Below are 17,182 nucleotides of genomic sequence, written 5' to 3'. Positions count from 1 at the left end.
ACAAAGACTTGAAGTGAGCACATGCTGTTGGAAAGATGGCAGTGATAGACTTTCTCAATGCAGGGTTGCCACGAACCTTCAGTATGTAGACAATGCAGTGTCTGCAAAGTGCAGTGAAGTCAGATATCCCTGCATGCGCACAGACAGCCAGTTTCAAAGCTGCTCTCACTTTAGGGAGTTTTCTTACTGGTTATTTGGAGTATTTTAATAATATTTGCATAAATATTAATATTACACTCATTAACATTAAGAAAAATTTAAGGAGATGCTACCTTTCACCAGAGTAAATATGTTAAAGTTATTTTTGTAGACCACATTTGGTAAAGACTGGAGGAAAAACAAAACAAACAAAACCCCCTAACAATTAATAGTTGTACATTTGGAAAGAAAAATTAATTAGGTAACAGAGTTAATTGCAGTTTAAAACACTGCTGTCATAAATGTATAATACAAATTCTAAAGAGACATATCTGGTAGCTAAATCAAGTTACATGGTTTGTTATTTTTATTTTAAAGGAGCTAAACTGTGAAGAGTTGGTGTGTATAAGAGGCTGGAAACACAAATCCTTCAAAACACATCTCAGGCTTATAGTTTAGCTAAAATTACAACACATTATGTAGTAACATTCCTGCATATCTTGACTTGGGGATGTAATTCAAAGAACTGAAGCCTTTGCCCTGGTGTGGGAGGCCAAGCACTGGTGAGGACTGGAGATCACAAGAACCATCTTCATTGCTGGTGGGGTGGGAATCATTTCATTTGGAGACACAACTTGTCAATTAAAAAAAAGTCTGAAGACGCATGTTTTAGCCTGCTTGGGCTGCCATAACAGAATAGTACAGGCTGGGTGTCTCAAACAACAGAAAATATCTTTTTCATAGTTAAATAGTTAATTTCTAGAGGTTGGAAGTTCAAGATCAAGGTTTCAGTGGGGTTTGGTTTCTGGTGAGGACCCTCTTTCTGGCTTGAAGGTGGTCATTTTGTCCTTGCATGACCTTTTTTCTGAGAGCACTCAGAGAGTGTATGCGTGTGTGTGTGTGTGTGTGTGTGTGTGAGAGAGAGAGAGAGACAGAATGTGCACACTATCTAATGTCGTCCCTTGTAAAGACACTAATCCTTGGTCAGGCTCCACTGTTATAATCAAATCATTTTACCTTAATTATCATCTTACATGCTCTGTCTCCAACTACAGTCACATTGGGGGTTAAGGATTTAATATATGACATGGAGAAGAACACACAATTTTGTCCATAGCAATGCACATATCCCAGGATCCAGAAGTTTTAGAAACATTTCCTAGAGAAATTCTTGTGCATGTACACAAAGAGATGTGTAGAAAGATTATTCATTGTTGCATTATTTGTAATAGCAACATGAAAAAAATTTAGATAACCACCATTAGGAAATGGAGAAAGAAATTGTAAAGTAATCAAACAATAAGGTAATACACAGTAGTTAAAAGAGCAAATAAGAACTACCTACTGTGGCTCTGTTAGCGTGAATAAATCTTCCAAATAAAATTTGAGTATAGAAACCAAACTACAAAAAGTATACATAGATCATGATACCATTAATGTAAGAAAGTTAATAAGCAGCAGGTCTCTAAGTTTCTTATGGATACACTCATATGAATGAAACATATGTTAAAAATATGACAATATGGATGGAAAGAATGAATCTTAATTCAGGCTAGTGGCTGATTTAGAGAAGGAGGAAGGGCAGTAACAGGATAGGTGACTTTCATTTTGTCTGTAATATTTTATGCTCAAGTTAAAAGGATCTGAGGTAAATATGGCAAAGTAATAACATTTACCTAAGGGATAGTGGGTACATAGTAATTTGATATATAATTTCTATTCCTTAAGTTTGCAATTTTCATAATGAAACATTAAATAAGCAAACATATGTTTAAAAGGCAAAATTTTCCTAAGAGTTAGAGACATCTAGGAGTTCCCATTATTCACCAGTTACAGGTCCTTGGGCAAGTTACTTAACCTTCTTAAGTTGCTCTTATTTACGTATTTCATCTATACCTGTATTGTGAAACTCAGTAATGCTCATGTAAACCATGTGGCACCCAGCATAGAAAACAACGCTAGTTTCCTTTCTTGCACGAAGTACTGTTTAGTAACATCCGTTTAAACTCCATGTCTTTGTCTAAATTAAAAGAAAACTCTGAGTGATTGCAATAAGATAAGATAATTTTCCTGTTTCTCTTATCTTAGCCTTTTTTTTTTTTAAACTGCTACCTTGTCTTAGGTATTTAAATGTGTGTGTGTGCATGCACAAATACATAAGCAATACTTCACAAGTGCTTTAGAGTAGACGCTAAGCTTTTGGAGGGTGGGAAAGTGGTCTGTTTAGCTTCATGTAAGTGGGAAGCACCTTTTCACTTGCAGGTTCAAAAGAACTGTAACGTACTACATTGTAGCAAAACTGGAAGTCAGTTGAAGTTTTTGTGTTGAGACAGTATTTGCTGGTTGAATACTCATGGTCAATGTGTTCTTTTTCTTTCCTTCTTTGCTTTTTTTTGAGCTGGAGTCTTGCTATGTTACCCAGGCTGATCTCAAACTCCTGAGCTTGATAAATCCTCCTGCTTCAGCCTCCTGAGTAGCTTATCACAGGCATGCATTACTGTACCTGGCTGTATTCATTTTTATGTAGTCCTTCATAGCAATGTAGTGAGGACAGTTTTGTGTGGTCAACCTTCAATTATCCTTGTTATGGAGACATCAGAATACTCAGGAAAATCCAGAAACTTCATCTGAATCAACTGTTTTCATTTTTTAAAACTGCTGCTTGGACTATTAGCAGAAAAGATAATTGATTCAAGTATCTGCCACTTTTTGTTCTTTTTTTTTCATGCTGGACAATTTGTTAAAGAAAAATGCAAAAGTCACAAATTAGCAGCAATAAACATAAGAAATAAAAATAAAAAAGCCTCTGCTACTTTGAGGACAAAAGGCTAACTGAAAATCGAGCTGATCAAATTGGTTGCCTTCAATTCTATGTCGTCTTTAGACTGAAGCTCAGGGTTTCTTATATCTAAGGAGGAGAGGAGAAAGATATATAAAGAGCAGGCTGAAAAGAGAAGCTAGATCATCAAGGACTGCCATGCGCGCTGTGCACTGCACAACTCCAGACAGCACTATTTACAAACTATGTATGCACGCAGTGGCCCCGAAAGGAGATATCAAAGTAAAGAATAGAAAAGGCCCTAGTGGTTCAGAAGACTTCCTAGTCTCTGAAATGTCTCACAATCTAACTTCATGGGTGAAGCCCATTCTCACTTCACTACCCAAGTAAGTGACAGATTTTGGAGAAGCAAAGTCCGTAGTATGGATAATAAATAGGAATTTTCAGTGGGATACCTCCCAATAACACGGAAATAAAGGGAATGAAACTAACAAGGACCAAGAGGCAATGAATAAGGTTATTGATCTGCGGAATTTCCCTAAAAGATTGAAACCAAGCAGCAAATAGACATAATAAACAGTCAAATTGATATATATGTTGTACCATTTCCTGTATTTAAAAAGGTAAGAAACAGCCATGCTAATCAGTGTGAGGAAGAACACATGTACTTAAGCATTCCACTTTCAGTAGTGAACACATCCAAGGGGCACAGTTCATGCAGTTTTTACAGGTTTGAGAATGATTTTAATAAGCATGTAGAGAAGAAAAATACGTATTGGACAGTTTTGACCAGCATTCTGAGTTTCATCGCATTGGTTAAAAGTGTAAAGTAGGTAAACTCCTAAAGATCCTCCTACTTATGTGTGAAATCAAGGGTAGGTTCATGAGTTCTTTTGAGTTTTAAAGGTCTGTGATTTTATTAGCAATGATGGGTGATATACAAGGAAGAGGAGCAGAAAGAAATCATCCCTTTCCATGGACAAATGCTTTCTTTTATCATTGTACCTGTGTGTGAATAAATTCTGTAATTATTGTAAAATAATATATACTATTCCAAATGCTTTTCTTTGGATCTGCATAGAGTGCCTTTGATGTGAGCAAGGCTGGGCAGTTGTTTAAAAAAAAGTGGTTTGGAGATCAAGTTCTTGCCCTAATATGGTCAAGGTCTATTTTGGACTCTTTCATTTGAAACTAGCAACAGCAGATTAAAGACAACTTTACACTACAAGTTCAAAGTAGAAATGTCTTTTTGACCAACATCTAATTTCTTGCTCTTTGTGATCCAAATTTGGTAAGCTTTGGGGAACTGAATATTAAGATTATATTTCTGCCTTGTGAGCAGAAGAATAATTCTAGTCCATAAAATAAAATTGTAAGTGTCCAGTGAGGCCCACGGCTTGTCTTCATGGCACATTGATGGCTACTGGCTTGTGACCCATTAATAGGTCAAGTTCACTGTCAGTAACCACCATATTATCCTAACCTCTTCTGCTGACCACAAAGCAAATGAACCAGAAGATAAGGCTCTTTCTTGGATCACTAATATTTTCCATTTTGGTACATTTATATCTTTCCTAATGTAGCAAAGTAGCATTAAGCATAGCAATTTCAAGAGGTAAAACAGAGGTGTTAGAGAAGCCAGATGGCTGCCAACACGGGACTAACTCAACGGTAGTGTCCTGTTGAGGTCACCACTGTCCCAAGTCTGGACTCAGATTTTCAGGTCTAGAATTGGTTCTGTTTGCACATCCAAATTTTACCCAGCTGCGAGTTAACAGCAAATAACCAAACTTACAAAAAATTGGTGTAAAAACTGGTATTCTGATATCCTAGTTATTCCTATGGTAAATATTACTATATCATGAATATCATAAATATCCTATAGTAAATATTACTATATCATGAATAGATTGTTTATATCCCATATTCAGGGACTTCTCTTTTAAAGAATCTTGTTTTTTTTGGAAAGTTGAGTGAATTTCACAAAGATGCTTGCTCTATCAGTCATGATGAAATGGCACTGTGACAGAGAAAACCCACACTATAATTCAAACAGGGAATGTTTAATACAAAAAAGAGAAAAACCAATCAAAAGAGAAAAAAGTTAATCAAAAATAAGAGAAAAACCACACAGTAATTCAAACAGGGAATGTTTAATATAAAGAATTATTAACTATAACAGAGAATTGGGATAATAAAAGATTGACTTGTAAAAAATATAAATCACTGTACAGAATAAAAGGATAGCAGATACAAGAAACAACGTTACTCCTAGGGCTTAGATAAAGATGCCTTGGGAAGAAACAGATCTTATTGCAGAGGATGCAGCTGTGGCTCAAGGATGGCTGACAAGCCACTGAAATGCCTCATCAGTAGAACTTGCTAGAAACCCACCCTCTCGAGTGTCAAGGAAGCTATTCACAAGGTGGTGCCATATTTTGGAATTTACTCCAGTGTCAAGAAGGAGGTGACAGAGGAAGCTGCTGGCCACTGGGTGTTGGTGACTGCTACTTGCTGCAGGAACCTGCCAGTGGAGAAGCCCCACACATAGAAGGAACCTAGAGAAGAGAACAGACCAGAATCAGAAAGAGAAACCCCTTCCTCCTCTTGTATCTTTCTTGCACCCTCCACTGACATGCATAGCATCACGCCAGATACCAAAGGAGAAATATTTACAGGGTCCAGCTCCATTCTCACGGAGAAGGTAATAAAGGGTGGATTTGGAGCTGAGAGGCAAGAAATTGGTAACTGGCACAGTTGCTACATCAGCATGAAATTCATTCAAAGAAAGGTAGACAGTCTTGAAAACCATATCATTCAAGCTAAGGAAAATGTAATAAATCTTGTCTAAAAACAAAGCATACTTCTTTGTTTAAGGAAAATGTCTGTGGGTTCCAGACCCATAACACTTGGGTAGTTCTGTATAAACACAAATTCTTGGTCTGTTTTCCAGGTTCTGTTACAACCAACTTCTTGCTGGTTGGGTGGGATATTATACAATCAACATGGTTTTAGTTTCTCAGATTTTTAAAATCACTTTCATGGCCTGTCTCCCTGACATTATAAACCTTACTGCTTTGCTGAATCATGAAAGTTTCCTTTTGTCTTTAGCTGTATATTGCTATCTTGGGTGACAGCTACAGGTAGCTAACTCTTCAAGGCTGGAGATGACCTTTGTTCCAAGTTACAAAAGATCTCTCATGATAGCCTCCATCGTGGCTATAGAGAGCTCTAATTCTCTCTCACATGACCTCAGAGAGACAAAATCCATTTAACTTTTTAAGCCAATAGTGTTTGATTTCACGAGTTACTAAAAAACTTAGTAACAGCCTTTTTTTGTTACCCAGAAATAAGGTTTGCAAAGGGGAATTAATAAAGTAAAAGTAATACTTATTCAGAGAGTATTTACTAGCTGTGTAACTTGAGGTATGCTTTGTCCCTTGTTTTTTGCCTAATGCGAAATGTGTGTACTAATAACAATTTTGATGGGTCATTGTGAAATTAATTTAGTTAATAGATGTTAATGTGCTTAAGTCAGCACCTGGTACATAGTTAATACTTGTAAGTGACACATATGATGTGACATGAAAACTAAGAAATTTCTTTTTTTTTTTTTTTTTTTTTTTTGAGATGGAGTTTCGCTCTTGTTGCCCAGGCTGGAGTGCAATGGTGCAATCATAGCTCACTGCAACCTCCACCTTCCAGGTTCAAGCAATTCTCCTGCCTCAACCTCCTGAGTAGCTGGGATTACAGGCATGTGCCACCGTGCCCAGCGAATTTTTGTATTTTTAGTAGAGACGGGATTTCTTCACATTGGTCACAGTGGTCTCGAAGTCCCAGCCTCAGGTGATCCACCTGCCTCGGCCTCCCAAAGTGTTGGGATTACAAGTGTGAGCCACCTCGCCCGACCGAAAACTGAGAAATTTCTTAGATTTCTGGCAGAAATGTATCCAACTTGAGAAAAAAAGATCAGCAAGAATGAAGAATTTTAATACATTTTTGAAATAAGAAAAGGTATTGTTCCCTTTGGCAGTAGTCAAAGTCTACGTCCATTGACTATAGTCAGTTATACTCTATTTATTAAGCATAGTGGGAACTTGTGAGAACGTAGAAGATCTGTCCATTTAAGGCCCAAAAAGCTTTAGCGAGCAGTCTCCACTAGGCTTACGATGGATTGGGATGCAAATTAAATGTCACTAGATGGCGCTGTAGAGCAATTGAGCTTGGTTGCTTATAGGTGATTCTAAACATTTTTCTAAAATTAGATTATTTTCATATGAGCATTTTGCACAGGCATAGGCAGTTACGTGAACCAAAAATAGTGTGCCTATGTTCACCAGGGTTTTTACCCTCAAACAGTTGGTGTGGCAAGTATGAGAGACCTTGAGAACAAGTGGACCAGGAGGCATAGTAGGCTTAAGGGAAGGTGACTGAACACAAAGCAAGGTCAGGCTCAGTAGCTGGCTGGGATCACCAAATGGTCACAGAGAAACTACGGTCTGAGGTCAGCTTGTCAAACTTAAGGCTAGCATCGCTAAAATGAAAATTGTGAGCTAAATACTGCAAAAATAGAGCATTAAAAGGCTATAGTTTGATATCCTTATTTATATCTGAGGTTCTGATAGTATACCTGATGGTGTACTATCTAGTTCACAAAAACAAGACTAGGTTAAAATTATACTTTTTCAAGTCTTACTTTGGATTAGTATTTTCACTTTCTAAAGGGCATGTTTTAAGGGATCCACACTATTATATAAGAAAATTGTATTTGGGATTTGGTAGAGTAATTTTTTAGAAATAGTAAGGAGAGAGGCATGAAGTAAAGAAAGAAGTTGGTTTTATATACAGATGTTAAGGAAGGTTAGAAAGAAAGAAGATAAGTTGCAGGCCACATTGAGACATTTGACTCACATTATAGTGCAGTAAAACTAGTCGATTCAGCTCATTGCCTTCAATCTCCTCAATCAGTACAGCCTTGCCAATTTTTAAACCAGCCAGCAGAGAGTAAGAATGACTGGTCGGCTGTGCTGTGATCTATTTATTGTACTACACAGAGCCATAGCTAGATTCCTTCCAAGCCATAACATCAAGAAGGAACAGATTGCACTTGACCTGTAGATGTATGACTTTTGATGTGGACTTAGATGGAGATAAAGGAAGTCAGCTGCTATGGTGCTAGCATTAGAAATGGTGGGAAAGGGAAACACTCTAACAATCTTGGAATAAAGAAAAAATGGAGAAAAGAGATTTACAAGGTTAAGAAATGAAGAGGAAATATAAAGGAACTTAAAAGGAAATTATTCCTTGGCTTCAGGAAATTAACTATGGATTCTTTCCTTGTTATTTGGAGCCTTAAATAGTAAGAGATGTCTGTGGTGTGTGGAGAGGAACGTCTGTTTTATTGTGTTATGTGGTAACTCAAGACACTTGGCACTTAAAGGTATAACATTTCAGTAATCTGGACCTTGGAATCTCCACAGGTTTTAGTATTGTAATCTTCAGTCTCTACAAAGTTGACCTCAACTGAGTCATTGTTACTTTATTAATGATTTTTCATTATTTTTAGATTATTAGACTTCAAGTTTGAGTTATAAGATTCCTATTTCAAGCATCTTCTTAAAATTAACTACGGGCAAATGTGTATAATTCTTAGGTATTGCCTCTAAAGTCAAGGTTCAGGTGGTAATTCTGTTAAAAAGTCAGTTCCTGAGTATAATGGTAGAGAACAAATGTTATTGCTGTTGAAGCTGGTATGAGAATCCCATCTGAGGAAGGCTTTGCTGAGCTCATGTGACACTTAAAAAAAAATGAGGCTACACCCTGAGGAAGAAGTGGACCACTCATCCCAGTGCCTCCCCATCTTGACAAGGGATTGGGGGTGGGAGTTTGGGGTGTTTCAAGAAGGTGCTAGAAGGAGAGGATGGGGTGCTGGTGAAAGGGTGGAAAGGAACCCATCCTGGGCCTGGTCAGATCTATACACATGATTCTCAGAACATGATATGCTAAGTATGAGTAGGTCCTTTGGGAAAACCCTGAAGGAGCTGAGCCTTGTGTTCAGCTAGCATGTTTGAATTCAGGGGAAAAGATTATCATGAGAAGTGTGATGTTGGAATTGTAACATTTGTTTAATACAGTAATTTAAAGCTGACAACAGGTCACCCAGCTGGAGAGTGGCAGATCCACCACCCCACACTCACCCTGGCAGAGTGGAAAAAAAAAAGCAACTCTTGAACAATGAAATGAGTGAATGTGGAGATGAGTGAGGCCTCCCCACCCCCACGACTCTCCTTCTGTATCTATATGCCCCCCTGATGGCCCCTTATAGCTGGGCCCTCCCTGCCCCCAAAGGGTTAGATGAACTGAGTAACTGATAAATTACCCCTTCAGTTGCCTTGTCTGTGAGATGAGGAACTAATAGGATCTCTCCTGTGAGGTGTGATTGGTAATTCACATAAAGCCCTTAAACTATTACTGGTCATAAATGGTGGAATATAGAATATATGTTAGTTATATGTTAATCTTATCCTCAAAAATGACCTATTCTAATACTGTGTGCAGTAGCAGCAGATGAAGGAAACATGACTTTCAATTTTTAAATTTTCCTTAGCCTGTGCTTCATGACTATCAAAAGGCACCAACTCTGGAACTTTCAAAATCCTTGGTACCTTAATGTCTAGAGAGGCCCAGAGGTCCCACTGCTGTGCAGTTCACCCTCCAGCAACAGGCACTCCGGCCAAATGCCAGGCATTAAAATATTTCAGGAAAGACAAAGACTAGAGCCAAAGTAGAAAGAAATCAAGAGAAGAAAAATCACTTGAGTGGCACACAGTTATAATGAAGTAACACAGAACTAAAACCAAGCATTTTTTTGTTATGCCCTCTATGAGTAATATTTGTTTCTTGAAACTTTTAAAATATTTAAGGCAAAAAGAAATGAAATGCATGACAACCAGTTAAGGTCATACATTTAGGACAAAAATGATAAAATATTAAAATGAAAGAAATAAATGTTGTAACTGAGATACTGAGATCCTGTGGAGATGAATTATTCAAAGTAGGAAACACATGTGACCTCCAATCTATTATATAATGGGGGGAAAGGATGGTAGAGTTCAAGTGTAGAGCAATGCCAAGAGATGAGGAAATGACAGCAGGTAACGCTTAGCAATATTCTAATGTTATGCTTAGATTTAAAGAAAGGGAATTCAGAGAAAGAAGAGGTAAGTTTGGCTAGGGTAAAATCGAGACTAGGGGCTTGAAAATGGTATTTTTCAATCAGAACACCTAAGTAGTCAGGATAGACTAAGTTATGCTGCAGTAACAAACAACCCTAAGGTTCAATGACTTCAAACAGCACAATTTTATGTCTTGCTTATAATAGATGTCTATCATGAGTTGGTAAAGATCTCTGTTCACTAGTCACTTAGGGATAGGAGTTCTGATGGTACAGCCACCATCTTAAAATTTGCCAGTCTCTGTTCTAGAGGGAGCCCAGGGTTTCAGATCATGTAAAATACTAATGTCCAGAAATGACTCATGTGAGTTTTACTCAAACTCCGTGTTCAGGACTACTCCAAAGGGACCAAAAAGAACAATTTTACCCTGCAGGCAGAAGTAGGGAAGGAACAACAACAACAAAAAGATTTGGAGAATAACTTCAGTGGTTCCCGGGCAGCTCCACAGGGCACTTCTTGGAAGGAAAACCTGTTTGTCTGGGGGCTTCACATACTTTGGTCATGAGAAAATCAGCTCTTGACCCTAGCACGTAACATGAGCAGGATTATTTGTGTCTAAGATGTTCATAAATTTAGGGTGACTTTGAGGAAATGATTGTAGCTTTTTTTTTTTTTTTTGAGACGGAGTTTCACTCTTGCTACCCAGGCTGGAGTGCAATGGTGTGATCTCGGCTCACCGCAACCTCCGCCTCCTGGGTTCAGGCAATTCTCCTGCCTCAGCCTCCTGAGTAGCTGGGACTACAGGCATGTGCCACCATGCCCAGCTAATTTTTTGTATTTTTAGTAGAGACGGGGTTTCAGCATGTTGACCAGGATGGTCTCAATCTCTTGACCTCGTGATCCACCTGCCTCGGCCTCCCAAAGTGCTGGGATTACAGGCTTGAGCTACCGCGCCCGGCGATTGTAGCTTTAATTTTAGTAATAATTGCCAAGCATGTAACAGAACTCCAGTAGGCTATGGGGACAGACAAGGGCCTTTGCAATTTTCTAGCTTCAGAGTCTTGAATCCAAATGCCTACAAGAGCCAAGACAGGAAACGTGCGTGAATGGGGAAGTCCAGGAGGTGTGCAAGAGAGAGTTGTCACAACAGAGTGCACTGAGGGTACAAGTCCTCCTGAAGGGAGTGACTGCTTCTCAGCACCAGCAAAGGGCCATGAGATGGATTAATAATCCCATGTGAGGGATTATGAGATGAATGTGGCCGGATTTTCTGACTTTTTAAGAGAAGCCAGACAGATGTAGTTGGTTGTTTCTTGGTTTTTTGTTTTGTTTTTTTTCTAATTTTAGACATGAAATCTGGTTTTTAAACCTTGGTTTCAAATTATAAAAAATTTAGAACATCATTTTGAACCAATGAAACATGGCTATAGCGTACCAGTTTATGACAATTACGCAGTGTCTTTTCTTACCCCTTTCCCCTGACGCTCATTTCCCCAGCAGCAGCAGAACCCTTTATTTGGTCAAGGTCCAACTCGGAAACTCAATATGGAGAGCAGATGTATGTGGGGAGCTGCTCTGGTTGAAGCAGAGTGAGGGCCTGGACCCTAAAATTCAGCTGTTTCCTTTCTTCTCTCAGGACTTGAGAAGCACACTTTAAAAACCACAGAACGAGTGAAATGCAAGCCTCTCTTTCTTCAGGTGAGGATTCATACCTGGACGCAGAAGCAATCAGAGGCCTGTCAGTCCACAAGTCCTTCCAGAGCACCAGCAGTCCCACAGAATACATTCATCCATGTACTGACCGCAGTGCCCACTAGAGCTCCCTGTGTAGCCAGAGATGCACTGAGCCTCCATTAGACATCATCATGAAATGTACCCTGAAAAGACTCTTGTGCAGGACACCCTGCTGGCAACGTGTGGGGTGAAGGGTGCAGAGGCTGCCTTCTCCAAGGAATCATTTCCTAAGATGAACATTTCCATCTTGGCAAGCGCAGAGACAAACACTCGGGTGCTGTGCTCTGAAGCAGTTAAATTAATAAACTAAGAGGAATAACATCTTGGGGAGCATTAGTGCAGGTGCTCTCTGTGCAGTGAAACATAGAAAGTGTGAGTGGCAGGACAGACCCTCAGCAGGGTTGAGAAGGAGTTACATTAAGTCCTGGGTGTATGGTAGTTTGAATAACTTAATAGTTCAGCATTAGCATTGCCTTGCAAAACTTCTATGTATCTGCACCCAGACCTTTCAAGTCTAGAAATAGATAGACAATACATAAAGTGTATATGCACACATTATATATATATTATATATAAAGTAGATACACACACGTTTTATTTTATTTTATAATTTCAACTTTTATTTTAGATTAAGGGGTGCATGTGCAGGTTTTGCCTGGGTCTACTGCATGATGCTGAGGTTTGTCGTACGATTGATGCCATCACCCAGATACCGAGCATACTATCCAATAGTTTTTCAACCCTGGCCCACCTCCCTCCCCCATCTAGTAGTCCCAGTGTCTATTGTTGGCATCTTTATGTCCACGAATACCCAATATTTAGGTCCCACATGTAAGTGATAACATGCAGTAACTAGTTTTCTGTTCCTGCATAAATTCACTTAGGAGCCAGGCGCGGTGGCTCAAGCCTGTAATCCCAGCACTTTGGGAGGCCGAGGTGGGTGGATCATGAGGTCGAGAGATCGAGACCATCCTGGTCAACATGGTGAAACCTCGTCTCTACTAAAGATACAAAAAATTAGCTGGGCATGGTGGCACGTGCCTGTAATCCCAGCTACTCAGGAGGCTGAGGCAGGAGAATTGCCTGAACCCAGGAGACGGAGGTTGCAGTGAGCCGAGATCGTGCCATTGCACTCCAGCCTGGGTAACAAGAGCGAAACTCCATCTCAAAAAAAAAAAAAAAAATTCACTTAGGATAATGGCTTCTAGCTACATCCATGTTGCTTCAAAGAACCAGACTTTTTTTTCTGTTTTGTGGCTGCATAGTATTTCATTGTGTACGTGTACCACCCTTTTTTTATCCAATTCACCACTAATGAACATCTAGGCTGATTTCATCTCTCTGCTGTTATGAATAGGTTGCAATGAATACGTGAGTCCCTGTGTCCTTTCAGTAGAATGATTTATTCTCTTTTGGATGTGGGATTACTGGGTTGAATGACAGTTCTGCGTTCTTTGAGAAATCTCCAAACTGCTTGCTACAATGGCTTAACTAATTTGCATTCACACCTACAGTGTATAAGTGGTCCCCTTCCTTGCAGTCTTACCAGCATTTGTTGTTTTTTGACTTTTTAGTGGTAGCCATTCTAACTGGTGTGAGACTGTATAACCTGGTGGTTTTGATTCGAATTTCCCTGATGGTTAGTGATATTGAGCATTTTTAAATATGTTTGTATATCTTCTTTTGAGAAGTGTCTGTTTATGTCTTTTGCCCATTTCTTCATGAAGTTATTTGTTTTTTCTTGTCGAATTAAGTTCCTTGTATATTCTGCATGTTAGACCCTTGTCAGATGCACAGTTTGTGAATATTTTCTCCCACGCTGTATCTGTTTACTCTGTTGATTGTTTCCTTCGCTGAGCAGAAGCTCTTTAATTTAATTAGGTGCCATTTGACAATTTTTGTTTTGGTTGCAATTGCTTTTGAGGACTTAGTCATAAATTTTTTCCCAGGGCCCATGGCCAGAGTGATATTTCCTAGGTTTTCTTCTAGGATTCTTGTAATTTAAGGTCTTACATTTAAATCTTTAATCCATCTTGAGTTCATTTTTGTATATGGTGAAAGATAAGAGTTCAGTTTCATTCTTCTTCATATGGTTGGCCAGTTATTCCATTACCATTTATTGAATACAGATTCCTTTCCCCATTACCTACTTTTCTCTACTTTGTCAAAGATCAGACAGTTGTAGATGTGCAGCTTTATCTCTGGGTTCTCTATTCTGTCTCATTGTTCTATTTGTCTGTTTTCGTACCAGAACCATGCTGTTTTGGTTACTGTAGATTTATAGTATAGTTTGAAGTTTGGGAATGTGATGCCTCCAACTTTGTTCTTTTTGCTTAGGATTGCTTTGGGGATTTTGGCTTTTTGGTTCCATATGAATTTTAGAATATTTTTCTAGTTCTGTGAAAAATGACATCAGTAGATTGATAGGACTAGCGTTGAATCTGTAGAGTACTTTGATCAGTATGGCTATTTTAATAATATTGATTATTCTAATCCATGAACAAATGTTTTCCATTTGTTTGTGTCATCTGTGATTTCCTTGGGCAGTATTTTGTAGTTCTCCTTGCCGAGATTTTCACCTCCTTCGTTGGATGTATTCCTAGGTCTTTAGTTTTTTTTTGCAGTTACTGTAAATAGGTTTGCATTTTTAATTTGGTTTTTAACTTGAATGTTGTTGGTGTTTAGAAAGGCTGAGTTTTATTTTAAAATCAAGGATGCACATTACTTGGTTTTAAAATTTAGCTATGAGTAAGTAGAAAAAAAACACTTTACTCTTAATTATCTAATCTGATGGGTCAGCAAATTATGGTCTGTGGACCAAATTCAGCCCACCACCTGTCTTTGTCATTAAGGTTTTATTGGAATGCAATCATGCCCATTCACTTATGTGCTGCCCATGGCTACTTTCTTGTTAAAATGGCAGATGGAGTAGCTGCAACACAGACTGCATGGCTCGCAAAATCTAAAATACTTACTATGGATTGGGTGCTGTGACTGAAGACTGTAATCCCAGCACTTTGGGAGGCCAAAATGGGAGGATCTTTTGAGCCCAGGAGTTCAAAATCATCCTGGGCAACACAGTGAGATCCTTGTTTCTACAAAATAAACATAAAAATAAACTAGCTGAGTGTGGTGGTACATGTCTGTGTTCCCAGCTACTCAGGAGGCTGAGGGCAGAGGATTGCTTTAGCCCAGAAGGTCAAGGCTGTAGTGAGCTGTGATCATGCTACTGTATTTTAGCCAGGGTGACAGAGCAAGACCTTGTCTCAAATAAAATAAAATAAAATAAAATAAAATAAAATACTATTAGTCCCTTTACAGAAAAAGTTTGCTTACCTCTTATCCAATCTCACCAACTAAAGATAATCATTATTACTTGGCATATTTTCTTCTAATATTTTTCTATATGTAGACATATATTGGAAAAAATGAAATCATAGTCTATTTAGTGACCACAATTCTGCAAATGATGGAAATGTTCTATATCTGCACCGTCCAACATAACTATTGAATACTTGAAATGTGCCTTGTGTCAATGAGAAACTAAATATTTAATTTTATTTAATTACAATCAATTAAAATTTCAGTAGCCACATGTGACTAGTGAATGCCATTATGAACAGAACTTTCTTGAAATATGTGCTTAATATTTTAGGATCATTTCTTCGAATCATTAAATATTCCTTATGAAACCCTTTTTATAAGTGTATAATATTATAATGTATGGATGAGTCATCATTTACTGAGCCAAGTGCCTAACACTGACATTTCGTTCCCAGTTTTTCACTATTATAATTCAATTCCATGATGAACATTTCTGTGCGTGCAAATATTTGCACGTCTGCAATTAATGACTTACGATAAATTTCTAGAGGCAGAATCATTTGATCAGAGAACATAAATATCGTTCAGAGTTTTGAAATATATCATTAAATTGCTAGAGATCCTTTCATTCTGCCTATTTGATAACAATACAAGGGAGTGCCTATTCGGCATACTATTCTGTGTGTATTTTAAATAATTGTCTCAAAAAGGGTCTCTCCCTTGTCTGTTCCATCTGGACTGTCAAAGGGATAATTGATTGGGATACTTCATGAAGACTCATCAGTGAGTTGAGTAAGATGGGGGCTGAGATCAGAATGGAGCATTTTCCATTGAGGTACTCTACACAATCAAGGCTTTGGGCCACTTGATTAATTTGTATGATCACTTCTAAATTTAGTGCTGTGGACATAGTCCTTATGCTGTGGCAGGTCTTGACATTGAAATATCCTTGCTTGGGGGTAATGAAGACTTAAATGGACGTGTGTGTGGGAAAATGAAAGATAAATGTAAATGGTGGGGGCGGGGGTGGTGGTGAGGTGGGTGGGGATGGGGATGGCAGTAGCTCCTTTCCATTCTCCCACCTTCTATCCCCTAGGATGGAAGATTTAAGAAACAGTCAACAGAGAAATAAAGGAATGGAGGAACAGCCCGGGCGCGGTGGCTCACTCCTGTAATCCCAATGCTTTGGGAGGCCAAGGCAAGCGGATGACGAGGTCAGGAGATCGAGACCATCCTGGCTAGCACGGTGAAACCACGTCTCTATTGAAAATACAAAAACGTAACCAGGCATGGTGGCACTTGCCTGTTGTCCCAGCTACTGGGGAGACTGAGGCAGGAGAATCGCTTGAACCTGGGAGGTGGAGGTTGCAGTGAGCCAAGATTGCACCACTGCACTCCAGCCTGGGTGACAGAGCAAGACTCCATCTTAAAAAAAAAAAAAAAAAAAAAAAAAAAAAAAAAAAAAGAATAGTGGAACAAGGCCACAGGAAGTGAATAATAAGCTCAGGTACCAACCACAAGTGGTGTCAACAACAGTAAGATGTGGAGGATGAGGGCAGGGTCTTCTGGTGAGAAAAACATGAAATTGAATTTCACGCTGCCGACTCATCGTGCACCATGGGTAAGTGGCTTTATCTCTCTGGGCTTCAATTTTCTCAAGAGAATAATAATAGTTCTTTATGTCTAAGGATTGTCAAAAATAATCAACGTGAAAACTTCAGCACAGGGCCTGGCTCATATACATGGACAAGTGAGGGCCACTGATAGGGTTAGGACCATCTTTCTCTCACGCTGAAAACCAGGGCGCTGCCTTCTCCTGGGTGCTGGCCCATCCACTCTCTCATAGAAAGCATCACCACCAACAGGCCAGTCTCCTTGGCCTGGTGCACAACCTGGCTATAGTATATGTATTGCTCACAGAGGACTGACCTTCTTGTAATGTGCTATACCCACGCATTCCTGAAAGTCGGTGACCTCCCATTTAGGATGGCCTGGGCTACCTGCCACTCTCAGGATTTTGGGGTAGAGGTGA

The 17,182-nt window shown here is 39.0% G+C and overlaps 1 long non-coding RNA gene across 3 annotated transcripts in view; it reads left to right on the top strand.

Moving 5' to 3' along the window:
- LOC141584065 (uncharacterized) overlaps positions 1–17,182 on the top strand; it is a 50,606-nt gene that overhangs the window by 20,450 nt on the left and 12,974 nt on the right. For all 3 annotated transcript variants that reach the window (XR_012516992.1, XR_012516993.1, XR_012516991.1), the window contains exon 2: positions 16,247–16,771. This is a non-coding gene — a long non-coding RNA (uncharacterized LOC141584065). The remainder of the gene's footprint in view (positions 1–16,246; positions 16,772–17,182) is intronic.

Source organism: Saimiri boliviensis, chromosome 3, assembly GCF_048565385.1.
Source record: "Saimiri boliviensis isolate mSaiBol1 chromosome 3, mSaiBol1.pri, whole genome shotgun sequence".
NCBI classification, from domain to species: Eukaryota; Metazoa; Chordata; class Mammalia; order Primates; family Cebidae; genus Saimiri; species Saimiri boliviensis.
This window is presented reverse-complemented; position numbering and strand designations above follow the sequence as displayed.